This window comes from Colletes gigas, unplaced genomic scaffold, assembly GCF_013123115.1.
Source record: "Colletes gigas isolate AHSC1104 unplaced genomic scaffold, ASM1312311v1 Colletes_gigas_Sc00032, whole genome shotgun sequence".
NCBI classification, from domain to species: Eukaryota; Metazoa; Arthropoda; class Insecta; order Hymenoptera; family Colletidae; genus Colletes; species Colletes gigas.
Window position 1 is genome coordinate 331,125 of NW_025106661.1, and position 27,621 is coordinate 358,745.

General features: G+C 37.5%; 1 protein-coding gene and 1 long non-coding RNA gene across 2 annotated transcripts in view; both read left to right on the forward strand.

Moving 5' to 3' along the window:
• The window catches only part of LOC122402051 (Krueppel-like factor 6), a 957,196-nt gene that overhangs the window by 281,281 nt on the left and 648,294 nt on the right, over positions 1 to 27,621 (forward strand). The window lies entirely within an intron of this gene.
• LOC122402052 lies at positions 5,715 to 7,170 on the forward strand. The gene is made up of 3 exons (XR_006259492.1): positions 5,715 to 6,200; positions 6,529 to 6,533; positions 6,989 to 7,170. It is a non-coding gene; the product is annotated as an uncharacterized LOC122402052 (long non-coding RNA).

The window sequence follows — 27,621 nt, forward strand, 5'->3', positions numbered from 1 at the left end:
TTATCCGCGTTTTTAGTGGGATGGTGGTGATGGTGGGATCATAGTTCCCTAGAGTGGCTACCAGGGGATTTGAGTGTTGGAGGTTGGAGGTTTGAGCTGCAGCGGCCAGCTTCATGACGTGCTCGCGAATATAGTCTATTTGTGCTTTTTCATGCAATGAAGCAGTTGTATGGCGATTTTCTGGTGATAGCGGTTTGTTTAATATAATGCGAAGATACTTATTCTGTATTACCTGAATCTTGGACAGGTGTGTTTTGGCTGCGGTGCGCCAGATTTCCGCTCCGTATGTTAGGATTGGGCGTACGCAGATGGATATTGGGAAGTTGGTCGAGGAATGTATAATATAGCAACCGAGGGGTCGGTCAAGCGCTTGTGAGAGCGCGACCCCTCTGGTGGCGAGCATGGGAGGCGACACAGTGTCTTGTCCTGCAAAGTAGGTATTTACGTTTGCTATGAGCTCCTCGTTTGATGGAAATCTCTGTCCTCCACGCGATATTTTAAGCTTAGGAAAGAGGAATAAGTCCCTGGAGCCAGATCTGGTGAATACAGTGGGTGGTCAACCAATTCGAAACGCAATTCGTGAATTTTGGTTATGGCAACCGCCGAAGAGTGAACTGGTCCATTTTTACAAAAATACTGACTTCGACTGACACAAACGATACCCGAACAACAACTGAGCATCCAAAATTGCTGAAATTTTCACAGATATTTGTCAAAGCATATACCATTGTACTACCAGAATGGTTTTACAATTTACATACGAAAAAGTTGCTTAGAATATTGATATCTACAACATACTTCAATATCATCCAAATCGATTCCGAATAATTACCGTGTATTCTAAGCATTTCTTGCCCTTTCAAAGATCTACTATTAGCCCTAATCGTATCACGTTTATACATATATAGCTAGTTTGCATAAGCAAATGAATTTAAACTATAAACAAGAAAAAATAACATTTTAATTATTCCCATGATTCTTATAAGTGACATCGTTATAAAAACACATGGTACGATTAGGGTTAATTTTCTAAAAATAATTTTTTTATGTTGCAAAATTATGTATAATATATTATCTTAAAATATATTATTCAATAATAATAATAATAAATTACAGCTTTGCTAGCTTCTGCTTTCATTTCTATTGCAAAATTTCATCAACGATTGCTAGTTGGAAGAAACGATACGCGCAACTTGTCTCTAGAAGTTTCTTCGTTATTTATAATTGTTGCGTCGCAAGTGCTGACCCGAGCGAGAACTCGTTTATTGGCACTCGAGATAAACATTCTCGAATCATGTAATGTCAGTCACGCGTCAACGTGGAAATATTCGAGACGACGGTTAGACGGTTTAAATTACACCGACGATAAATTAGGAGGTGCCGCGCGACCACCATGGAACCATTTCCCTGCTTTTCTCCGAGTGCCTCTCTGTCCTTTTCCGCGACTCTCGCTTTATTTACCTTTTTATGACTTTTCCTCGCACGCACCTGCACTTTTCCCACGACCTTTCCTCGCAACTTCTATAAATTCTAAATATCCAATTCCGAACTAACCGCACCCAATGTTTTCTTAACGCTTCCGACTTGTTCGCTAATAAAAACACATACGAAGATCGTCTAAGGAAAGAAAACAGGCCATCAATATTCGCGAACGCTCGATATACAGGGCGTTTCAGAAATGCACACCTTTGCTTCTAATCAACACACTAAAACTAGTAAAAAATGTTTTATCGTATGCTCTACGCGCTTTAGTTTTCGAGTATTCATTTTCATATTTTCCAAGTATTCGCCTCGTGGCTTGTAATATTAAAAAATCAAGATCAAATATTCCCTGAAGTATTCAGTTCTCAATTTATGCGAAACTGTCGGAAAATTCCATCAAAAAGAAAGTGAAAATCCACTTTACGACGATAGACAATATTAACACATTCGCGGACAGTAAAAATTTAAAATATGTTGATAATGATGATTTACGTCAAGTACTGCAATTCTACTTAATTCACTCAATGTGTTAGCTAAAAGAAATTTTTAAATACACAAAGACAAAATAAAAACAAAATACTCAATGAACCAGTTAGCCATTACATTAAAGTGCATAATAATTTCAAAAAATAAAAATGATGTAGAATTGAATGCATGATAATGTGGCTTATAAAGAATGATATAGAGTTCGTGTAATTTTGCATCGTAATGAAAATGAATACTATAGCATTCACGTCCGCGAACGGGTTAAACAATGCAAAATATTTTTTCTATCTTTAATAGGAACAGAATTACAGTCCAGCCCAGTTACTATACTCGTTTATTACCTGACTGTACCCGTTCAGGGAATTCATCGTTCCAAAAATGTCCGTTAGCTAATTCAATTTTCCCTTGTTCGTGCGAGGTTCTCTCCTTGGAACTCGGGTACCTTTGTATCGCCGTGATCGATACCGGTTGAACAGGCCGAACGCGAGCGACCACATCGTCGGGGATGGCATATGGTATAGCTGTAAGAAGCTCGCGTAGGCGGTTGGTAAGCTGTATTGACGTTACTTAACCACTTAGGTTACTTACGGCCGGTGCTGTTATTGCCGAACGTGCTAATAGATTGGCGGCTTCCATTTCTTCAGCAATAATAAATTATCAGGCCTACCGGCACCGTGTCGTAACGCGAGTAGACTCGTGCCGGTACCGCCGGGCTTCGAAGGGTGAGCCACCTGAGATAGGTGACAACTCGATCGTGTCCGATCAACCGTAGCATCCGTGGAATGGATAATACATCTTATCGCAATGGTAATTTTCTCTTCATCTACGAGTCTCTTAAGCCTTCGATCGGTTCACTAAATTCGTTAACAATCGCGTTTCTATGGCGTCGTTGGGTTTGGAGTTGGGCAAAGTTTATTCACGAATGTGGAACAAAATATTAGATCCATTTACAAATTTTTTAACCTCTTAATGCTCATATTTTTCAGGTTAACCAAGAATAATCAATTTTCTTTATTAGATTTGTTTCTAAAAATACGTTTATTATCATCCCTTAAACCGTTGGATTAAACAAATATCATTTTTCAAAGCAGTCAGACTCGGGCATGAACGTTAAGGGGTTAAACCGACATCCAAGCGATAATTAAACCACGAGCGAGTCTAAAACATTGTTCGTTCTTAATGACTTTTCGAGATCGTCGTTTGAACATTTGTAATTTGTTGTGTTTCCAATTATTTTTACATCTTATCGCAATGGTAATTCTCTCTTCACCAACAAGTCTCTTAAGCCTTCGATCGGTTCACTAAATTCGTTAACAATCACGTTTGTACGGCATCGTTGGATTTGAAGTCGGGCAAAGTTTATTCATGAATAACAAGTAAAATTTTGGATTCATTTACGAATTTTTTAAACCGACATCTAAGCGACAGTTAGGCCTGTCTTAGGCGTTAAGACATTCGATGGTTGAGGAGTGGTCCCTCGATATTGTTCGCGGAGTCATCTCCACCCATTCTTAGAACTACAATTACCTATAACTCACGTAAGATCGTAACTATGAATGGATCACTGGAAAGAACAAAAATAAAATTTGTATATTTTCCAATTTATAATTTTGAAGAATTATAAGAAGAATGTAAAATAAATGATATACTTTTTATGATAGTAATGTAAACAAGGTGAGAAATAAAAGTAAAAAAAAGTCGTACTATGATGGAAATATAAACAAAATGATAAAAGATAAATAACATTATTTTTGATAATAATAATCTAATAAAACCCTGAAAGGTACTATTAACCCCTTGTTTCAAAACCATGAGTCTTCTCACTCGTCATCAAGTGTTATATTTAAGTGTTGAATTTGTCTGAACAAACGCTATCATATTATTAACAAAAAGGTTCCATTTAAAAAAATTAACTTGACCCTGAAATCTCCTCCACTGCTCCACCTATACAAAAATTATTTATACCACATAATTTGCCCCTTTAAATAGAACAACTTTTGTAAGAACACTTTTTGATACCTTCAGTACGTCATGAGATTCCACCATTCACACTTGAACGTAACACCCTGTATATTAAAAACAACACATTTCTACATTCATGACGTATTCATAAAACAAGTCTATTCTTTATCAATTCCTTGCACGAACAAGTTTAAACAAAATCAAATAGTATACGTTTGAAAAATTATTTGGAATTAAATTCTACGTCAAGGGATGAAGAACAAAAAATGTATGAAATAAAAAAATTCACATAATAATGTAGACAATAGAATAGACTCTCTCATAATTAAATATTCATATATAAGACTAACCAGACTTCGTAGAAAACGTTAAAACCAAAATTTAAAAATGAGGAAGAAATACATAAGGATGCTGAACGCTCTAGAAAGATACGAAATAATTAAAAATGAATCTGTTAAAAGGCGTAACAATATTAACAAAATCAACCTTCCTATTTTAAACTTGGGTTGAAATACGAAAATCATGCAATTTCTAAAAATAAACTACATACTTTCTGAATGATTTTGAAACTTGTAGTATAAACAGACATTGAACATTTTTATAGACCCTCCCTCGATAACATACGCGTTGCAGAACCATACCAGCGAACGTTAGCGAGAGATTACTGTACATATAAGAATAGGTTGGTCAAGTACTTGTGAGAACTGTCGTCACAGTCATTTGAACATTAAAAATTTGTTATATTTTCGATAACATTTATTCCTTGTGAAATATACCTATTAGAACCCACATCTTTTTGTTTTTTCTTCCATCGTAACAAAGTCACGAAGTATTTGAAGGAAGTTCGGACATTAATTGCCCGAGTTATTTACTCCAAGACCTCACTGTGCGTTGTAATTTTATTTACCGAGGAGAGAATGTCCGAAACGTTGAGAAACAAATAAGAGTATCGCTTCTGTGCTCTCATTATCGGAAAGACTACGCACCGAGTTCGCATTATGAGAACCAGGAACAGTAAGAAACTCGAGCCGGGAAATTCTCTGCTCACGTTTATTGAAACGAACGAACGCGGAGAACAAGGAAACGGGGAGTTCGTTATAAATCAAATGGAATATGAAGCCATTAAACTTTCCACGTTGCAGTGGGTACAACGTTGCGAACGTTCTTAATAAACATTACGTATGCAACGGTACGGAGCAAAACGTATCGAGATATCGCCCGGAACGTGTGTTGGTTGGTTTTACGGCTCTGGCCCGACCGAGATTTCAATTTCATCGATCGAAAGTCATCCCCCGCGGAAAACCGTGGCGGTTTCGTCCTTTCACCGTTCGTGACGAGCTGCGACCGTTTAGTCTGCGCGAAATAAATAATTTATTTTTTCGTTCTATCGGTCGAACAGGAGCGTCACGAGTAGAGTATACAGTCATATGGTTAAGCTAGTTCGACTTCCTCCTTTCGACGCGGAGAAAGTCATTGTTGTTCGCGGTTTCAATGAAGTTTAAGTAACCGACCCCGTCTCACAGATAAATCATTGTGCCTTTGTGGCGCCAAGACATTGTTACACCAACGCGGCGGGTGCGCATTGTTTTATGGGGTCCTGTAAAGGTAAGATTTCCTAGAAGCGTTGGACGCACGCGTCGGACGATCCTACACCGATAGAATGGAGATGCATACTGCGCTCTTTCCCTATAAGCATTTTCCAGCGTACGCGATTGCGTCAGACGCCTGCATCCAGGTCCACTCTAACAGATGCGTTACGATCGGTCAACCAGGTATACGTTGAGAATCAAATCATGGATATCGCTCAGACTAATACTCTAATTACTTTTGGACGGCTCACTTCTTTCAAAAATATAATGTATTTCACTTATCGTTAATATCAACACGATATATGTTTTACGTATCCTCATCAGATGTACATTATGTAAAATAAGTACCCGGAATTTGTAAATAAAACTCAAATTGCTTACTTAATCATCCAAATTTATTTTGTCGCCTTCAAAGTGGGCCCCATCAGAAGCAATGCACATACGCCAACGCTTCTCCCAGTCTTCAAAACACTTTTTAAATGCTGAAGAAGGTAGCGCCTTGAGCTCCTTCTGCGAATTTTCTTTTATGGCCTCTATCGACTCAAAACGCCTTCCCCAAAGGGGTAATTTGAGTTTTGTAAATAAGAAAAAGTCACAGGGGGCCATATCTGGTGAATACGGTGCTTGTTCGATCACATTTGTTGAGTTCTTGGCCAAAAATTCGCGTACCAAGATCAATGTGTGCAACGGAGCATTATCGTGGTGCAGGATCCAAGAATTGTTTTTCCACATATCTGGCCATTTCCGACGAACATTTTTACGCAGGCGTCTCATGGCGCTCAAATAATATTCTTTATTTACTGTTTGTCCATCTGGAAGGAATTCTGAATGAACAACACCACGATAATCAAGGAAAACAGTGAGCATGGCCTTAATTTTCGAGCGACTTTGACGCGGTTTTTTAGGGTTTGGTTCATTTTCTAAGTGATATTCCGACGATTCTTGACTTGTTTGCATATCGTACTCATAAACCCATGTTTCGTCACCGGTTATGACGCGTTTCATGAAGGTAAAGTCACTAGAAGCTCGTGAAATCATGTCTTCAGCAACTGCTTTTCGATGTTTTTTTTGCAGAAAATTCAGCTCCTTCAGAACAAATCGTGCAGCGACGCGTCTCATGCTCAGAACTTCAGTTAAAATGTTATGTACGGACATGTGAGACATTTCCACTTCATGAGCCACCTCTCTATCACTCAGGCGACGATTATCGATGTCCATTTTTTTTATCTTTTCGATGTTTTCGTCGGCCGAAACCATTGACGGTCGGCCGGCAAACGGCAAATCTTGCACTTCTTCTCGGTCCTCTTCAAATGCCTTGTACTATTCGTATATTTGCGTTTTTAATAGGCACGACTTACCATAGGCTTTCTGTAACATTTTTAACGCTTCGGCATAAGAAATTTCGTTAGAAACGCAAAATTTAAGGCAAATTCTTTGCTCAACAGTTCTTTGCATCGCAAAAATCGCAGAGTACACTCGAGATCGTTTGGTGTAAATAACTGCCGTGAACACACTGGTTGTCATATTGCAATCAAATTTAGCGTAACAACTGAATACAATGTTGCCTACTTACACACAAAAATTTGTTTCAATACATGCACTGTGGGATTTGAAAGTGAGAAATTCCGTGAACTTATTTTACACAATGTATACAAAATACTGGCTGTCCAACATATTTTCAAAACTATTTATTATCTTGTAGTGAAGTTAACTTAATATACTCTATACGCTTGATATTAATATAAAGAGCGAGGCACGAACTAGTAGTCCCTACGATTTTTCAGCCCCTTTCGATAGTCTGACAAAAAAATGTTTCCTATCGAAGTTAATCAGTATTTAACCGACAAGAAACTACAGTTGCTTAAATTTAAAAATAAATTAATTTTTAATACAAAATTAAGGTCACTGTTATATTTTTAAATGGAACTAGGTATTTTTAACTTCATAGTATTTTAGGCGACGTCGAGACCAATTCAACGACCTGCTACACGATGACTTTCAGATGACGTTGAAGGAAAAATTGCCATGAATCGATTGCCACAATATATGAAATTATTCGGCTATACATAACACTAAGGCCTTGCATTTAGACATAAACAAATGAACGTAAACATTACAAATGCTTTATTAATGCCATGACATTTATTCAATTTCAGAATTTAATACACAGAATAAAATAAAAATTTATACAAAATCAAACTGACAACACGCATGTTAAAAAGGTGCATCTAATTAATAATTAACTTAAATGTCCGAACTGCATTCCACCTTCTGCAACACAAAATTTTATTCTTTGTAATAAAGTCCTATGTGTAGCTTCAATTAGAGAACTTCTTTGTACCTTTCTACACATTTTGTAGAAATTTTCCTGTGTTGAGTAAATGCTATGCTATTAATAAAACATTCACAATGTTCATTTACGTTTAAATGCAAGGCCTTAGTGTTATGTATTGTGGCAATCGATTCATGGCAATTTTTGACGTTGCCTACTATGAAGTTTAAAAATATAACAGTGACCTTAATTTTTGATCGAAAATCAATTTATTTTTAAATTTAAGCAACGAAGTTTCAAAAAATCCTGTCGATTATACGACTGGTGTGCGATAAAACTGGATTATAAATTGTCTACTTAGGTCGATAGGTGTAGTGTTAAGAATCGTTATAAGTAATACTTTTTTTTAAATGCTCATTTTCACATTTCCCATAGTTCGTGCCTCATCCTATATACTTTGATGTTAATACGTTCGATTATCACTATTTTTCAAAATAATCTTACATCTTTTGTAAGAATTTTCATGTGTCTATTAAATAAAGATTCGAAGGATCACCCCTCAAATCTTTACAAGTGAAATGAAGTTTTATGTAGACAAATATACTATATTTTACTATAAGTAGTATTCTCGTACAGTTTGGAGGAAGTAAGTAAGCGAGATAGCAGGAGAAAAGAAACGGAAAGAAGAGTTTGTCAGTTGTGTACTTGTGAGAGAGCGTAGCCCTCTGCTGGCGAGTGCAGGAACTGTCGCCATAGTAGCTATATATGTACATACAGTTATAATCGAGTGTAGAATAATACTAGGCGAGGTTGAACAAATCTAGCGTTGATCTGGAGGGGATTTCTTCTTTCTACACGTCGTTAATTAATACTCATTTTCCTTAATCAAACTTGTTCCTTTTCCTCTCGTAGCTAAGAAAACATTCAAATGTTATTCATTTTGAAATATTGTATTATTTTTATACGAATCACATCGTACTTAATATCTTTGGCAGCAAGTTTTAATTTTCTAATTCCCAACATTTTTAAATAATTTTCTCTTGAAGAATAAACGTAGCGTTCGTAAAACTGGCGAGGTGGACCAGCAAGGACGTGGTTCTCGATGTTTACCGACGTTAATAGCCGACATTAATAATAAAATACGAACCAGTCCCACCGAATATCCTCGATATGATTCACGTTCTCGAGAACGTGAGCATGGCGCCAGTGATCTTTACGCGATCATCGCGAGCATATCTTTTCTTCTTTTATTCTCACGAATGAGGCGTTGTTACAACGAAACCTAACAATTCTCGCGAATTTTACTATACCGCTCTTGCTGCCTGATGAGGAGGAAAGACGACCGCCGAATGAGTACACCACGATATTTAAACATCACTGGGTCGTCGAAATGTACGCGAACGATTTCATAAGCAATGAAAATAACGTTAAATGTAACTTTTTGGATAGCTCGATGCGAGATCATCAACGTTGTAATTATTTCACTTATATCACGAGAACTATCCCCGATTGTAAAAGCCTTATTTGCGACTGTTGTACTTTTATGATCTCTGCTAATTACATTTTTTCGTTCGAAAGCTGGTGCACCACTTTGCTGTTAAAGTTAAAAACTCGAATTATATTTATCTTTTTATTCAAACGCCAAGTTTTTAATTAAAACTCAATTATTGCCACGAGTGGTCCACGATGATATTTACTCGTACTACTGAAAGGAGTCTGATTCGTTACTGCTCTCCAAACTATGTTGCACGGAACACTTTTCCTCTTCCATTTTCATGAATTATTTATTCAAGAATTTTCGGAAAAGGGATATAGTTAAATAACAATCCTTTTTATATACAATCTAAGAAATCAAAGAAAAGCTGCTAATCGCGTGTGACAATAAAATTTGACAAAAATTACTACTGATCTTTGACTAAGACATAGCACCGTTTAATTGTCACTTATTTCAGTTTATTACAAATTTGTTTAACACTAGGTTTACGGAATACGTCAATTTGACGGGTTTCTGATTCTAAACGTAACGTTACAGAATTTACAAATAGTATTTGTTAGCAATTTATGTTGAATTTAATTGATGTATTGATATGAATATATATCCTAATTTAAAGAAAAACTACATTTTAATTGTAACTGTCGACACAACATATTACAATAAAAATATGTAGAATGTCCGTAAATCTAGTGTCAGTAGAAAACAATTAAATTTAATATAGGATTGTACACGCCATCAAGAACAGTTTATCAAATCTGATGAAAAAAAAGGTCAAAAGTTCGTTGAGAAAGCGATTAAACTTTGCGACAAGCTTTTCTAACGACCGACTACAATGTTAGAATCACATTTGCCTGGGTTGCACGAAGTTGTCTGGCTGTTTTTGTAGACAGAGGCAACAACGTTTCACTTTCATCTCGGATGACTCGAGCAGACGATACCGAAGGATCGAATTGCAGATCCGTCCGCATTTAACACGGGCTCGATCGTGATTTTAACATTTATTTCGAGCACGTTCCGCTGGTGTAATCGAAGGAAACTCATGCAGCCTGGTACACGTACGGTCACGTACACACGTCGAGTCTGACAACACGTGCCGTGTTCTACTTGCATGATCTGGCGCGATCGCTCTCGCTGGCGCGAGTCTACATAATCGCCGCCCGGTAACAGTTTCGTCGGGAGCGAAAAATTCTTCTCGAAAATAACGCCGAATAATTAAACGGATGCAATTATTCCCGGTGGAACCGTCAATTTGTTCGGCGAGCACGCGATTTTTAATTCCTCGAATTGCGTCATTTACGGTTAAAGCGTGCTAATCAGCCGTCAAAGCGGAGGCAATAAGTGGAGCGGCGAAGAGAGCGGCAATTATTATTAATTACACCGTGTACCGGGTGGAGATTGACAGCTTCCATATTTAAACTGAAATCCCCTCGTTATGTAATTGTACGAGGCAACTTCTATTACACGTAGATGGGCTCGCGGAGCGCTGACAACACGTGCTACACTTCTGCCGCGTGATTTGCGTTACGTGCACGCGCAAGGATTCGCCGAGTACACGTAGAAACGATTCCCGACCCGTCGACTTCGCGGTTGCTCTCCCCAGCTTTCGTGCCAGTAAATAGGAGGCTGCGGAGACTTTCACCGTTCGCGCGACAAAAAGGAAAAAATAACCGTTTCGTTGGGGGAAAATTAAAAGCCACGCGATTCCTCGAGATCCCGCGCGACGAAGTTCCCTCGTTTCGACAGGATTCGTTAACACATCGACTGCCACGTTATTTATTTATTTGTCGGAATTCATTAAAAAGTTTTAGTTCTCAAATTGAGTGTTGGCTGTTGGCCCTAATCGATGCCTAAATTTAATCGATGCAAAGAATGTCATCGGAAATGCAAACGTGCGTCTGGTTAGCGTTGACGTTTGGATGTGGCCTTTGAAGGTAGTCGAGTTGGTTGTCTGGTTACCGGAACGTTTGAAAAAGGAAGTATTCAAAAAAGAAAAACACAGAATTAAACAGGTTTCCAGGCGGAAAGGTCGTGCGAAAAAGTTAAAAAAGAATCCCTGCAAAGGACTCATCCCTTTTCGTTCAGTACTCTTGTTTGTTAGTAACGTGTTTGTTTCAGTTATTAGTTGATCGTTTATTTGGTTAAAAGTTTTGTTGGGAACTCCAACATTTTGTTAGCGGACACATCATTTAGTTTAATATTAGTTTAAATTACTTGATTGATAATCTGGCAAGTACCTTATGGTACAAAGCGAATTGACGTACCATTATGCCGTTTAACACGCCGTACTTTGGGACCATACCTGCCCCTTGGGACCGCAGACGCCCACCCCTGTACCACCCTCAATGGGCAGGGGTTTGATTGGCTAAACAGAATCTTCACCTATTTTGAAATAGGCATATAATTGCGGGGCATAACATTGATCAGTGAGTTAGATCAGAACCAAGAACCTTCACAAGTTAGAATCGAACCAAGAAGCGCCAAGTTACGGTTAGATTACGCAGTCAGAAGAACATTGAAACGTTAACTGTTAACACACATGTATATATTTGTAAATAAATTTAAAGTGTTGTAAATAGTATTGGACTTTCTATTTACTAAATAAAATGACTCCACGAACCTAGTAGGAGCCTACAAGTTTCAAACAAAATGAAAAGAGTTACACGACAAAGGCTTGGTCGCCCGAGAGGACCCGATAGAAGTAACCTAAGAGCAATGGCTGATGAAGTGATTGCTCCGACATATTTATTTATTTACGGGTTTGTGCATCCTTTGATATAATACAGTTGCATAAATGTATGTTATAAGATGCAGTGCGTACAACACTAGTGACATGCTTTTTAAAGGAATACAGAGAACCGCTAAAGAAGTCCAGACAAATGATGATTTTATAAGCAAACAGATCGTATGCATTCTCAAAGAACACTGGTACCTGTCTTGGAAAAATGCCCATAAGTCACGCATTCATCGTACCAGAAATAATATCTACGAGATTAGTCCTGCATTATCGTTCGACAGGAGGCACCAAATCGTTTTATCAAGGATAAGGATTGGCCATACAAGCCTAACACACGCCCACCTATTGGAGAAGAAAAACCCACCAATGTGTAACACCTGCCAGACTGTTAATTCGATTGAGCATATCACTACCTTTTGCCCGAAATATCAATGGGAGAGAATATTCTACCAAATTGATGGAAACTCCAAAGAAGTAACCAGGACTGCAGATTCTCGCTCAAGAGTACTAAAATTTTTAAAACATATAAACATATTTCATTTAATTTAACTTCATCTCTATGTTTAGCGTACTAGATTAGAAACTAAGGGGTTGATGCAACAATAAAAATTAAATAAAAAAAAAAATGAAAAATAGATCGTATAGAGTTCTACGTTGTTCAAGCGTAAGAAACCCTAATCGCGACAAAATTCTGTCATAGTGATGACAAGTAACTGGAATGGGACTGCCCAACTTATAGGAGACGATGCGAAGCAATTTGCGATGAATTTCTTCAATGCAGTCTATGTGGGTATGGTAGTAGGGGCTTCAGATAGGGGAACAATATTCAAGGTTTGGAAGAACTAGAGCGTTGAAGAGGATATTTAATGTGTTGACATTCTTTTAATGAAGCCAAGAGACCTGGTAGCTAATAATATAATGTGTTTGATATGACTAACGAACAAAAAATCTGAAGTGAATGTACATATCTCCAAGATCTCTTATGCTAGTGGAATCTTCCAAAAAAGTACTGTTAATTGAGTAACGGTATATAACGGGGATTTCTTACGATGAAAACGCAGAATTTTACATTTCTGTATATTTAAGCGCAAATGATTGGTCTCGCACCAGTTGTTGAGATTTGTAACGTCTTGCTGCTTAATATTAAGAAAGATTTTAATGTCATCGGCAAATAGTAGAAAACGACAATGGTTGAAAACCGCGGTAATATCGTTAATAAATATGATGAATAATTGAGGATCCAAATGAGACCCCTGAGAAACTCCAGGCGAGACAAAGATTTCATTAGAGATATCATTCATATATCTCACCGACTGCGTTCTACTTCTTAGGTGCCTTGATAACCAAGCGAGCCTATTTCCGTTAATACGAAAGGAAAATAATTTGTTTATTAAAATATTGTGACTGGCGGTCTCAAGTGCCTTACAAATATCAGCCACCCCTGTGAGAAATTTTAATAGGAGATTCCAGAGTAGTAATTTATTGAAAGGCAAGCTTTGTCTACCAGATCGAAATGAACGAAGATTTTCGACGTACTTCCATTTATTATATTTTAGATGAACTCATTGTTCCATTACCGAAGGAAACGTCAAAACAATTTGAAGATTCGTGAACAAAAGGTTAAGTGCTTTGAGTGACATTATTTTTGGATAAATAGCTATTGACAATTGTTTCTTTAAACGTTATTCGTATATTTATAGACACTTCACTCCTAATATTAACTTGTCGATGAAAGAACGACACTGAAATTTGACCTGAAAAAGTGAAAGACATTTTTAAATACAAGAAAAGTATTTGTAGCGACTGATATTTCAAGAATTTATTTATATCGGCATTTTCAACTAACAAAAATTTCTGTCTTCTATTAAACCATATATAACATCGATACAGTATTTTTAATTTAATTATATAATTTTACAACTGTGTACAAGTTTATATTTAAATTTTCTCCTATTTAGACTTTTCAAACACATAGAATTTTATATTACAAAAAAGAAAAGAGGGAAACGTAATAACTGTATTGAAAACCTTCCCAAACATAAAAATTCACTCGATAATTCACACATACTCGTGTTTCCTAAAATTAAGAAAAATGGTGATAAAAAATAATGAGCAGTGAATGGATATAAACGAACTCTCGCGTCACGATTCAATCGCGCAACTTCCTCCACCGACTATTAATAAATTTGCACGTTTGCTTGCGTACGTGACCTCTGTTTTCGTTCCAGATTGGCCAATGAAAAAAAAGCAGTTGATTGAAATCGTGACCCACCGTTGCGAAACGCTCGCGACTCATGCGTCGAGTAAACGTCACTCGCGTGCTACGCGAAGTTTTCCTGCCCCCTCCCCTTCTCCAAAATTAATTACCTCTCCCTTCCTCGTGCCGTTTCGAAATTTGCAATTAAGTTGCACCGACACGCGTTCCGTTTGCCGCGGCGGCGCTAATTAATTCTTCGTCTTTTTGCCGGTTGCTGGCGCGGGATAAGCGTAAAACGAGTCTTATGGCGGGTAACTCGGCTACATGTTATGAAGATAATATCGATGTGCGTTTATACAGTTAGTCGGCCGAGGCGGGCAGCTCTTGTTGAGAAGATATACGAGGCTGTATTTATCGGGACGTTAAGAATCATAGGGGGTGGGGAAAAGTTTCGTCGGATCGTTCAACCGGTTTACGGACGAGAAGGTCCCTGGTCAAATCGAATAATCTCGTTAAAACCGTTCTTACGGTTCGGGACACCCTTAAACGCTCCTCGTGGTCGATTCCGGATTGCGGCGAGAAATACGGCAAAAAATCCGTGTCTTACGAGGGGCTAGGGGATGGGAGGAGCGTAGTTACGTCGACGAAGGCGGAGTTATTTTAACGAATGTAATTATCCGGACGAGTCTCCCGATTATAAGCGTACGAAACGGTCGGCCGTTTCTGCACGGTTGGGGGGCAGTTCTGGCTGTTTCTTAGCGACCATCGCCCAGCGTGATCGTATCGGGGTCCTACTATTAGTACGGTGATATATGTCATCATTATATCCTCCTTATTGCGTTAACCGCATCCTGTGATTTATGTCCAACGACCTGCTTCACTTCCGTTCTTTTTCTCTCTTTTATGGTCGACTCGTTTCGCCAGTGATTCCGTCTGATATAATGTGCCAATGCAGTCCCACGATGTTTATGGTTTCTTCTTCCTACGTGTCGTTTGTGTTTTTTCTTACAATGTCTTTGACCCACTATGCGACTTATGTATCGTGGCCCAAGGAAACGCGAGCAGCGAACTCGAAACGAAACTGTCCTTTGTTCGAGTAATTAGTAAAATACGATACTGTGTGTCGCGGGACGTGGTCAGTGGACGTGGAAAGTTTGTTTAATATATTCATTACCATGCGTCACGAGTATATTACAGAAAATGAGAAGTATAACTCTATAACAGTGGTGTCAAACTCACGTTCAAACTTGGGCCACGAAATACATTTTTAGAGTGTCTACGAAGAAAAAGTTGCTTATACTATATATAATATATTTGAAAATATGTTTTACATTTACTTTTCCTTAATGAATTGTCAAATATTAAAATGATATTGTCTCAACTTATCGTCTCCTACTTTTCCAGAATACTGATCATATTAAGATCTTACTTTGCTTACAAATTAAACATGAAACTTTATCTTTTATTCCTACAAAGAAATAATCTATACTTTCATAAATATACTTCCTAATACATTTAAAATGTGACATAATTAAATTCTGTATTTCCTGAAAGAAAAGGTGAAATATATGTTATATAATAATACAAATTAACTGTAATAATTATACGCACTTTTATTTCAGGCTAAGTAAGTTACTAGACACTGGGAACTATTGTTTTAAAAAAAACTTTGTTAATGGTCTCTAATTACACGTAGTATACACAATTATTAAAATCTTACAATTAGTCTTTGTCAAGTCTTTGATCGACATTTGTTTATCGGGTATATCATATTCATATATACTTACATAATGATACAAAAGTAATGACAAATTTAAATTCTTGATAAATAATAAATATTTTTTGAAAATTCCATGTTACCATTTTATTTTAAAATCAATTTCAAGCTTTGGTTCCTGGACCGCGTGTTTGACATCACTGCTCTACAAGAACATGCAATGCTGCAATAATAGAACGTCAGAATAGTAATATTTCGATAATAAAACAGTTAAAGTTTGGATGTAGAAGGTTCTATTATATGAATTGATAATAACAACAAAATATATTCCTGCCATTGAGTACAATGGACGCATTAAATCCATATGGTTTCGAAGAGTGCACAATGAAGAGAATTCTGCAACATTGCAGAAATATACATTCTTACCATACATTGTTAGGCACCTGCTTCTTCAACTTGCAAGAACCTAGAGCTCGTTAACCCAACGAGTGACAAGAAGCCTTGTTGCTTGCTGGTCAAAAGTACACTCAGAAGATTTGTTTGTCTTTTGTTTCTACAAGAATAACTAGCTTAAATGCGTTAACAGAAAGAGAAGAGAGGGCAAGAAAAGAATCTGTTTCGTTCAGGGCTAATTTAGACGCCATGGTTTCATGGATATTGAAGATGAGCTGCAGTTGATGCTGACAGAATATTTGTTGAGCACATTGAATGCATTGAATCTATATGATTTCGAAGAGTGCACAATGAAGAGAACTCTACAATTTGTCATACATTGTTAGACATCTGCTTCCTCAACTTGCAAGAACCTAGAGCTCGTTGACCCAGCGAGTGACAAGAAGCATTGTTGCTTGCTGGTCAATAGTACACTTAGAAGATTTGTTTCTCTTTTGTTTTTACAAGAATAAGCGCTAATTTCGACGTCATAGTTTGATGAATGATGAAGACGAGCTACACGTTGATGCTGATAGAATTTGTAGCACGCAGGAAATCAAGGTTAGCGAAGAATTCACTGGATCTGTCAGAGTTCGTTCGAATATTCCCGGAAGGAGTCCCAGAAAATTGTTGAAAAAGTTTGGCTATTCATGTGGGACATCGTGGCAGCCGGCCGTTACGGAAGACACGGCGAGCCTGACATGATTCACATCGTGTACGCGAATAGCGGTAGTGCTTGCACAGTAAACATCGAGAATATTGGTATAATATGTAGATCTAAGCATGTACGTGGGTTGTCGGTAATGCCCTCATAAATCAGGCCCTCCATTGTTTTCCTTCATTGAATGACCCAAGCGTTGCTGCACGGTAGTCTCTCCCGCATTCCATATTTCTGTTCGGGATATTACCAGCATCCGGTATAAATCCTACCGTTTCGAGCATTAAGACTTTCTTATCGGGGGCTCCGCGCCGACCACAGGAGCCGATCGTTTTTCAGCGACGATTTAGAGCAGGTGCGGAATTCTCTAACCAGGCATTAACTTAATCGTCTCTCAATCGATAAAGTATACAGAAATGGAGAAACAGAATTGTCTGAGTTTCGAGTCGATTATCTGCAACCAATTCAACTTTAACGACTGTCGATGGGATTCATTTTAGCGAAAAGACTGAAAGATCGTTGGTGACTGAAGCGAAATCCAGGCAATATTCATGTAATTAGGCCATATCCGAGAAGAAACAGTAAACCAGTGTCAAGTGTTCCATTAGTGTATTTGTTACTAGTAGACTGCGGATCTTTATGCAAATTCATATTTTTATTAATAGAATTAATGAAATGGAAGCTTTGTAGAGTCTTAACCCCTAAATATAATAAGTTGTATTTCATTTTAATTATTTTGTATATCAAGTGCATTCTGTAGTTTTTTTAGAATTCAAATTTCCCATAAATGCATAAACATCCACAGTCTATTACAAAAAGAAATTAGTATCTAGGTACTCGGATCTTTTGAATTACCTAATGTACAATTTTCTTAAATACTGGTCACTTGTAGAGGGTTTATTATACAGGGTATTAAGTACAATGTGGGCAATTTTTCTAGATCAATTTCACTTGCAAATATAAATCGAAAAGTCGTGTTTCGTTTTGCAACCTGCGGCTTCATTGTCGAGATACAAGCAGTTAAAATTTGTACGCATACGAACGTCATGGGACGTGTTCCTCGAGTGTGAGTGCGAGAACGTGCGGACATACGATCAGCTGACTGGAATATAAATGGCGCATACCAGGAGTCACGTCAGTAAACTTTAACTGTTTATATCTCGATAACGAACCTTCGAATTGCAAAATGGCAAAGAACGTTTCGATTTCTCTTCTCGCGTGGATCCTGTCGGAAGGTTTCTAATTTTCTTAAACGCGCTGTGCTTTTACAGATAAAAAGATGCGATACATTTAAAAAATAAACTATAAACGTGCAATGTAGTTTCCCTTTAGGAGGTTTTGTTTCTGAAAAAATAGATTTCGGAACTTTGTTGATACGCAATTTATTGAAATATTTATTTTCCCGTAATGCTTTGGCTATTATTATTTTGCAAAACGAAAGTTTACGTGAAAAAATTGTATTGTAGGTTTCGTGTCACATATGTTAATGATACTAACGCTTTAGGGAGTTAATGAAGCTGGGGATTAAGGTTCGACATAACATCTTGTGGTTTCATTTCCTTTTATTGTTCAAAGTCAAAGGTCATAATGCACACATCTGAACGTATTTTTACATCAGCTACACGATGCAATAAAAAAGATTATACAAATATACGCAAAACCACATCCATATAAGAAAACATTTTTTGCATCGTAATGGTTTCTTAAAAATATTTTATATACCCTCACAATTGGAAGAAATATATTCATAAATGGTAAACAATTATACTGTCGAATTAATTCAAACGTGCTCGTTAAGAATTGGAACAAAAAAGAAATAAAAACAATAAAAATAGTTAAGATTCAGATTATTCGCGAATAATAATTTCACATTTATCGTGACTCGACGTTGCGTCCTATTCACAATGGTTGTCGAGCAACTCATTGGAGCTCCAATTCTTGATCGACCCTCGGTTCATGACACCCGACTGCCCCAATTTTTTAGCATGAAGCGAGGCACTGCTGCGTCAGGGATCGGCGTAATCAGCGCGGCTGCACGATTAACGTTATAAATATTCTGCTAATGCCCCATATTACGTAAGAGTTTCACCTCCTTATTGCTACCAGCTGTAGACGGGGAACGGGTACTCGCGTTCGTCGATGATTTCATGCGTTATTTCAAAGCTGCCCCGCCTGGTGGATGCCGCGCAGGGGTCACAGACGGGCATATCTCCCGGTCGCGTTGAAAATCACTTTCCTAGTCCCGTTTTTATGACCGAAAGTTGTAATTTATCGTCGGCGTAACGCAACGCGCGAAACGGATTACGCAGCAACGGTTCCGCGGACGTCTTTGCCCGGGACGTCGGAGCTTTTGAAAAGCTGCTAATCCATTAACGAGTTAAAGACACGGCGTGGGAACGCGGGAGAAGACTGGGTCGGTGCTGTGCGTGAACGCCTCCGTACTGTTCGACTCGCGGTCATGTCCGCGTTCATAAATGTAGATCGGGCGTCCGCGTTCGCTGATAATTAAGACCCACCTCGTCCGCGAGCCCGTTTCGCCGGCTCGTTAATTAGGAATTTTCCTTTTCAGAGATCATTTTTACGGGGCGCTCATTTGCATTTAATCGCGACCGCGTCTACGGCGAGCTTACGTTTCGTCGTGTTACGACTTTGCTCCGTAGCCCGTGAAATTGCGTCTTCGTTGCGAAATCGATCCGCGGATTGACCGAAGGTGCAAGGGAAACGGGGCTAATATGATCATACTACGCTTTCTTCTATTAGAAATTGGTTTATTAAATAAAATACTCACATTCAGCTTTCGAATAATCGTTACACTTTATTTTCTACACGTTGGAAGAGACACCCTTTCAGTATGACTTTTACAAGAGAACTGAACTGCAATCGAACAGAACAATTGAGAGCTAACGATCTGTAACGCTGGAGACTAACATCTCCCTTGTGTTTATGCGAGGTCCTATCGCATCTTTGTATAAACAGGAAATCGAATCTTACGAGGGAATATACAAGATGCCCACTCTAAAGTGTGACAGTGGCGATATTTCAATAACTATTGATCATACGAAAAAATTGTTTATATGTAAACTGCAGGATAAAATAGGATTTCTATTTTGGCGTAAACGAAAATTTTGTTTGTGCTATTAATTTAAAAGATATGATGGTGAAGTTTCGTTTTTTAAATGGAACTATCTATTTTTTGGGGGATCATGTGATAGTGTTTTTCAAGACGAATTCATTAAGCTGCAATTTATTCACCCGATTTTTATTAGTTTTCAAGATGTAACGCTTTTACTGATTTTCAGCGGAGACGTCTCAGCTTGAGTGGTGTTGAGAGCTCGTGCAATGTGTTGCACGTCGAGAGCTCTTCTTGCACGTCTGATGATATGCAAGGCGTTGGTTTGGTGTAATGGACTGTATTTTTGCTAGACGTGGACCCTCTCTCGTTCGTACGGCGTTGTGTGTCGTGTATCGACGTTTTGTAGATTTGTGTCGTTTGTATGCTAAATATCGCGCCTTATATCCTAATGCAAGAAGCCAGCCGCATCCAATCAGAACCCTTTTCGTTCAGGATTGGTGCGCTGGTATTTCTTGCATTTCGTGTTCGCAAGGATGGATTGCGCGTCCCAGGTATCGGAAAAAACCCTGGCCCAACGGTCAGGACCAGGTCGCGAGGTCGCTGGAGCGGGCGCTTTATGGCGGTTATTATGTGATTTAGTTTACATTGACACTAAAACCACTTAGCTAACGGCTTATAGTGTCAATGTAAACGCTGAATTGCCGGTATAAATGGACCGACATGTTTCGCGACGCAACAAGTGGTAAGTCATAAAAACGGCCATATTGTTGCGGTGTTTGACTCTGCCTGCTGAAGCCGATAGCAAGAGTCTACGCACGGAACGGCAGGCCCGAAGAGTAAGAAACATAGAAAGTATTAACCATCCAAATTATTAACGGCACCATCCTCGATGCGGCAAACTTGGACCGTGATGAACAATACTTTCCGTGTTTCTTACTTTTCGGGCCTGCCTTCCGAGCTAGACCCTTGCTATCGATTTCAACAGGCAGGGTCAAACAGCGCAACAATAGGACCGCTTTTATGACGTACCAATCAAACCGAGACGTCTCCGCTGAAAATCAGTAAATTTCTAAGCGTTATATCTAGAAAACTAATAAAAATCGGATGAATAAATTGCAGTTTAATGAATTCGTTTTGAAAAGCACTATCACATGATGTACGCAGCAAGATATAGCATCTCTCTCCATCACAATATGAGACCAGTAAATGAGATTAAATTTTTGTACTTGGTTTTTATTTGAAAACCTAACATCTTCAAAATACAGGGTGTTCCGCATTTTTTCGTGCACACTTCAGCAGTGTGTTCTACGAATAAAAATAAGACTAAAATGTTATATAAAAAAAAATCCATAAAGGCTTTGTTAAGAAGTTGTGACAAAAATATGAACTGTGAAAGATGTGGCGTCGCCTCCCATGCTCGCCACCAGAGGGGTCGCGCTCTCACAAGCGGTCGAACGACTTCCCAATATCCCAGTCATCTAAGGCAGGGTCTGCTAGAAAGTCTTACTGACGAGTCCACTAGCAGGCCCGGACGAAACGCGCTCCCTCCTTGCCTTTTCACGCCTCCTACGAATTTCTCGAGTTCCTACCAGCAGCTGAAGCAGCAGCACAAGATATGATAACGTTGTTTCTCTCAGTTTAATACAGGACAAAACGAGATACGTATGTAGTGTGGATTTAAGTAACATAAATATGTAAATTATGATTTGTTTACTGTTTTCGTAATGTTGAGTATCTATTACAGTTAGTGGTACACTGTACTACGAACGAAAAGGGAAAGGCTACAATACAGAAACACGTACAAGAGATGATTTAATTGCAAACATCTATATGGCATGTGAAGAGATTCGACAAAATCTCAACCAACTAAAGTCAACAAAAAATTCAATAGTATGTCGATGTCAAAAGTGTCTTAACAAAGGCGAGTGTCACTTTAAAATGGAAACATAAATATATTCAACAGTGTTCCCATCACATTTCAAATTTTTATCATAACTTCTTAACAAAGTATTTATGATTTTTTTTTGTTATACAGGGTGTTCGGCCACTCCTCAGGAAAATTTTAATGAGAGATTCTAGAGAACAAAATAAGACGAAAATCAAAGATACTAATTTGTCGATTAAGGCTTCGATAAAAAGTTATTAACAAAATTACATTAAAAAATTTCAAATCATTTACGGAAAAATTATTTTCAGTTGCGGGGGTTAATTACAATCATTTTTGGTGAATAGGCATACTACGCACTTTCAAAAAAAAAATTCGAATAGGTGTGAACTTTTTCGACGAAAAAAAAATTTCAAATCGTTCTGAAAACATTATTTTTAGTTGCGGGGGTCAAATACAATCATTTTTGGTGAATATACATACCCCCGAAATCCTATATACTTTCGAGAAAAAAAATTCTTTACCGAAAATATACTGTGTGGACGAAAATATTTCTATAACTTTTTAACGAAACCTCAATCTACAAATTAGTATCCTTGATTTTCGTCTTATTTTGGCCTCTGGAATCACTTATTAAAATTTTCCCAGTGGTGGCCGAACACCCTGTATAACATTTTAGTCTTTATCTTTACTTGTGGAACACACTGCTGAAATCTGTGCAGAAAAATGTGGAATAACCTGTATTTGATCGTTCCATAAGTTCAAGCCGTTCGATATTCTGAAATTGATGAGGACACAATTTGAATTTAATAGAAAACAAATAAACGCACTAGTCAACGTATAATATCTTGACAATCACAAACGACTGCGCCTAGTCTTTTTAAACACTGGTAGTACTACTTACCGTAGGAATTATTAACAATCAGAAACAACTGTGTCTTGTTGCAAAATTTCTAGCTGCCTTATTAACGAGGATGGCACCAGTCAACTTTTAAACTAAATCTTTTACAGTTTCTTACTTTACTGCTCGATTCTACGTAATAATTCCTTAGAAAACCAATAATCTTGTAACAAACGCTGTTCTTCCAAAATAGGAGATTATGCGTATTGTAACAATTAGCAAATAATTAATTTAAATGAATGTTGCAAACGTAGTTATTAAATATTTATCGAACATGTAAAAAAACAGAGTTTAAAAATAAAAAGAAAAAATTTATAAAGATTAAATGTTGATGGCTTTAAAAAGTTACGAAGCAATTAAAAATGCAATAGAATGTAGGATTAAAATTGTAATTTAATCACTTAGTCAGAACTCGCGAATTAACAAAACATGGAACAAGGAACTTTATTAACACCAGAACAAACACCAAACAAATAATATTCACTAAATCGTTACAATCGTAATCACAAAACCGTTATAATCGTAATGACCGTCACGTACAATCGTTTCGTCGTCGAATCGACCGGCAAAAGACCCCGTTGCCTTCTCGACGCGTCCTTTTAACCCTTTCCCGTCCCAAACATCCGCCAATTCCATATCCGGAGAAGTTTCCAGAACATTCCCGTCGTTTCGCAACAACGTTCCGTTACCATACTTCATACATTCATACATCCAATCATGCAATCGTTCAGGGTCGACACATTCACGCAATTCAATCCTTACCAGTTCCACATCCGGTAATCTTTCCCGAATGTTCTTAACATTTCCAAACATTCCATCTCTATGGCCAACGCACTCATACATTCAATCGTTCAATTAGAGTCGACACATTCAGATCACTCAGCCGTTCTTCACGATCGATACGAAACGACGGAAAACACTCGTCTCCTACAAGAATGTGTTTAAAGGCGGAACATTATTAAAAAATAAGGCTTCCTATTTTAAAGTTGAGCTACCATACAAAAATCATACAATTTGTAAAAAAATAGATATGTACTTAACGCTAGTTATCGAAAAATAGTAATGTCATTAATAATGAAAAGTACAATTTTTATTATAAGATATAATAGTTTTTTTAAGAGAAAGCAAATTAAATGAAAGAAATGTAAATGTAAATTTATAAAAGGACTAAAAAATAATTCGTCTTTCATCAGGACAAACTGTCGTAAAACATTGTCGAACGCTTTTAGAATCTGCAGGATAAACAAACATTGAACATTTTCCTTTCTGTTTCACTTACTCTCAGTATTTCTCACTTTTGTCTGCAATACGATCAAGCCTAACAGAGGTAACAATCGACAATTCAATAAAACCTCCCTCGATAACGTTCGCGTCTCGGATCGAGCCAGCGAACGTTAACCATGGTTCATTGTATTCGAACCACAGCTCTGCCTCTTTACTTTTCGTAATTAACATTACTCTCAATGTAATGTCTCTCTGTATCGCAGTAATTCCATTTTGGTATGTATCTCCACACATAGGCTAGGCACGTTTCCATAAAAATACTGTACCATACGATAGGTCGTGTCCAGAGGAACAAATAATTGTATGGGGGGCGTGGGTCGAAAATGCATTATTTGGAAGGTAAAAGGGAATTTATATTTGCAGCTTTGATTTTACTTATCACCCTATAACTTACGAAAGAAAGAGCCCGCTATCCGTTCGCGTTGTATTACTATAGTAGTCTTTAGAGGTCGTTCGCTAACCAGAAATATGGAAAACGTAGGTGGACGAGCCTTTCTTGGTCTTCGACGCAACAGCTCGTGGATCAATGTTTTTAAAGTTAAAGCAATAAAGCCATTTCCTGGGTACGTGGTTTCGAGTAGCCTTGAATGTTTAGTTTGGGACGTAACTGGAGGTTTACGTAGGCGTTCATCGAGTACTTTCAGCGAAAATTCGAAACGTTTTGCGGAGGTAGCGAGAACTTGGAAATGTCCATCGAATAATTCATCCAACATTGGCGAACATTGCGATCCACCCGCACGTGCTTTGTTTGATGTTACCGTAATAAGGCAATCAGCCACGGCATTAGACGAAATTGTTTTATCGATTTGTAACGCGGAAGCATGGATTTTCTTCCCAAGTCGAATCCGCATCGGTCAACGTAGCGAATTCAATGTATTTTGACGGGAAACACGCCTATATTTGGGTTCGTTAATGCGTGAGCCGTGTCCAAAGAAGCCGATTCAATTTCAGCTGCAATCACGCCGCATTACGGAAAATAGGAGAAATCTGGCGAAAGTAAACGTAACATCGGCCGTGGTTGTTGCAACCGCTGCGTAATAATGCAATATGTAATAATAATACGAGGATAATAACGCGTCGGTCTGCAAAAATATGGTCAAACATAATGAGCACGCGCAGCGAATTTTCACCCTATTAGCTACGCCTCTGAATCGTTTCTCTCTAATTTTACGATCATCGACCGATCGGTCAACAACCACGAAGAGCGCTCGTAAATACGGCGCGGACGTCTCGGAGTCCTAGATAACGCTTATTAATTGTACAACATCGAAAATGTTTCATAAACAAGGTGTTATACGACACGCGTTCCCCGGATTTTATTGCAGACTTATGCAATGACACAGTATTATGCACATCATCGTATTTGAAATGTCGAGTTGCGACGTATAAAATATTTCTGAGATCGAAATCGAACCGGACTTTGATTGGGCAACTTTGTAATATCTCTATTTAGAATCCAATTTTATTAGCTTTATTCTATCGTTTTTCGTGCTACCATCGTAAATATAATTAGATTAGCGATCGGAAACGGTTTTTCGTCTGTTCTTGATTCTACGATGTTGAAACTGAATTGTGTGCCAGAAGAAACCTCATAAAATATTAAATTCAACCTAAAATTGATACGAGGGATCAACGTATTCAATATGCATACAATTTGAACACTTTTTATGTTAGTCCAATAATAGAAATATTGAAACTCAGGAATTTTATTAATTTTAATTCAAGATTTTAATATTCAAAATAGCCATATACTTACAAAATGTTCGATTTTGTAAAAAATACTTGAACATTCCTCAGTCGCTGATTACAATTTAAATCTTCGAAGAAGAAAGTGGACATTCAGGAACATTTATTATTAAAATATTCCGACCAAATAATTTTCGTAAAATGCAGTTCCTGGTATTTCTGTGCACATGTTGGTTAAAAATCTCAGTTCAGATCGTAACAAAGACAAATGGCTAATATCACGAATTTGTTCAAAAACTCTGTCAGCGACGAACGTGTAATCAAGTTCCCAAATGGAATTTTCATTGAAAGAGATTATTGAAAATTTATAAAAAGATTCTACATATTCTAGCCAGGAAAATTTTGATTTTTATTATCGATAGACTGCAAATTTTACGAATTTACGGCGCGTGCGATTACGAAAAACGTGTTGAATCTATCCACAATATATGGATATGTCCAACATGAAATATTACTATGTGAATTTATGAATTTTATTCTATATAAATTTTCCATATGTTTTCCATATTAGTGTGCGTTATAAATATGAAAAATTTACTGTCGTCAGTGAACATCTGTTTGCAACGAGCAACGATAATAGAGAATGGATGGAAAGGGGTAGTAAAACTGGAAACAGTGTGATTCTTCGTGAAAAAAAATCAATGATAAATATTGAATGCGACTTTAAAAATGAGCTTACGTTTACGTTTATAAAATTCGTAGGCTGTGCATGCGATCGAATGCAGCTTGGCGAACATGTCTGTCTATTACTGGTTATTTCTACTTGCGTTGGTATTGGGGAAATATTGACAGTAGTATGATAGTATCTATTTCAACTATTTGTAACTAATTAAAACATAATAATGTTGACAAACAATAAAACGTAATGCTATCATTAATGTTTGCAAATACCAGCACAAATATAAATAATGAGTATTGACCTGACACAATATTTAAATACAACTTTTCCATTAATGTCATCGATCTTTAATGAATAAGATTTGATGATGTTGATTTGATCAATTTCGACGATTGTAGATCTCCTTTTTAGATGATTTCTATTTTTGTCTGTAATACGTTGACGCCATCATTCCCTTTGGTGTTGACGTTCCATAATGTCTGTAAGAGACGACACTATAATTGATGTACGAGCGTTATCGCGTTTCTGCTCGTTCAGTGCGTGTCACGAGACCAGCATAATTGTTTTAACGTTTTAATAACTGCGCTCGCGTGCATGGCTTCTCGAGACCGCGTACAGGTATAATAAAAGAGCATCCCGAGTGATACAGGCCCGACTTAAACGCATTATGTTTCTGTTACATGCACGTTGCGTACAGCTTCTTTCAAGCGCCACGTGCGGGTGAATTCTACTCATGTGTTTCGCTTAATCACTGCGGAAGTACAGCTTTTGATTAATTTATCTATATAATTTCTCGTTTGAAAAGTAAAATAAATTTCATAGAATGGAGAGTTACAAGTAAATTCTACTCGAACAAGTGGCTGAATCTGTAAGTATTTTGGAAAATATTTTATTACGTTCGGAGAAATGAAATTTTTAATTAATTTATCTATGAATAACTGACCGAGAAATGATCGAAAATGAATGAAATTGGTATAATAGAGGATTAAAAATAAGTTCTGCTTTAATTAAATGAGTGGTTGAATCTGTAAGTAATTCGAAAAACATTCCATTATGATTGTCGGGTTTAATGTCGGTTACAATATTCTG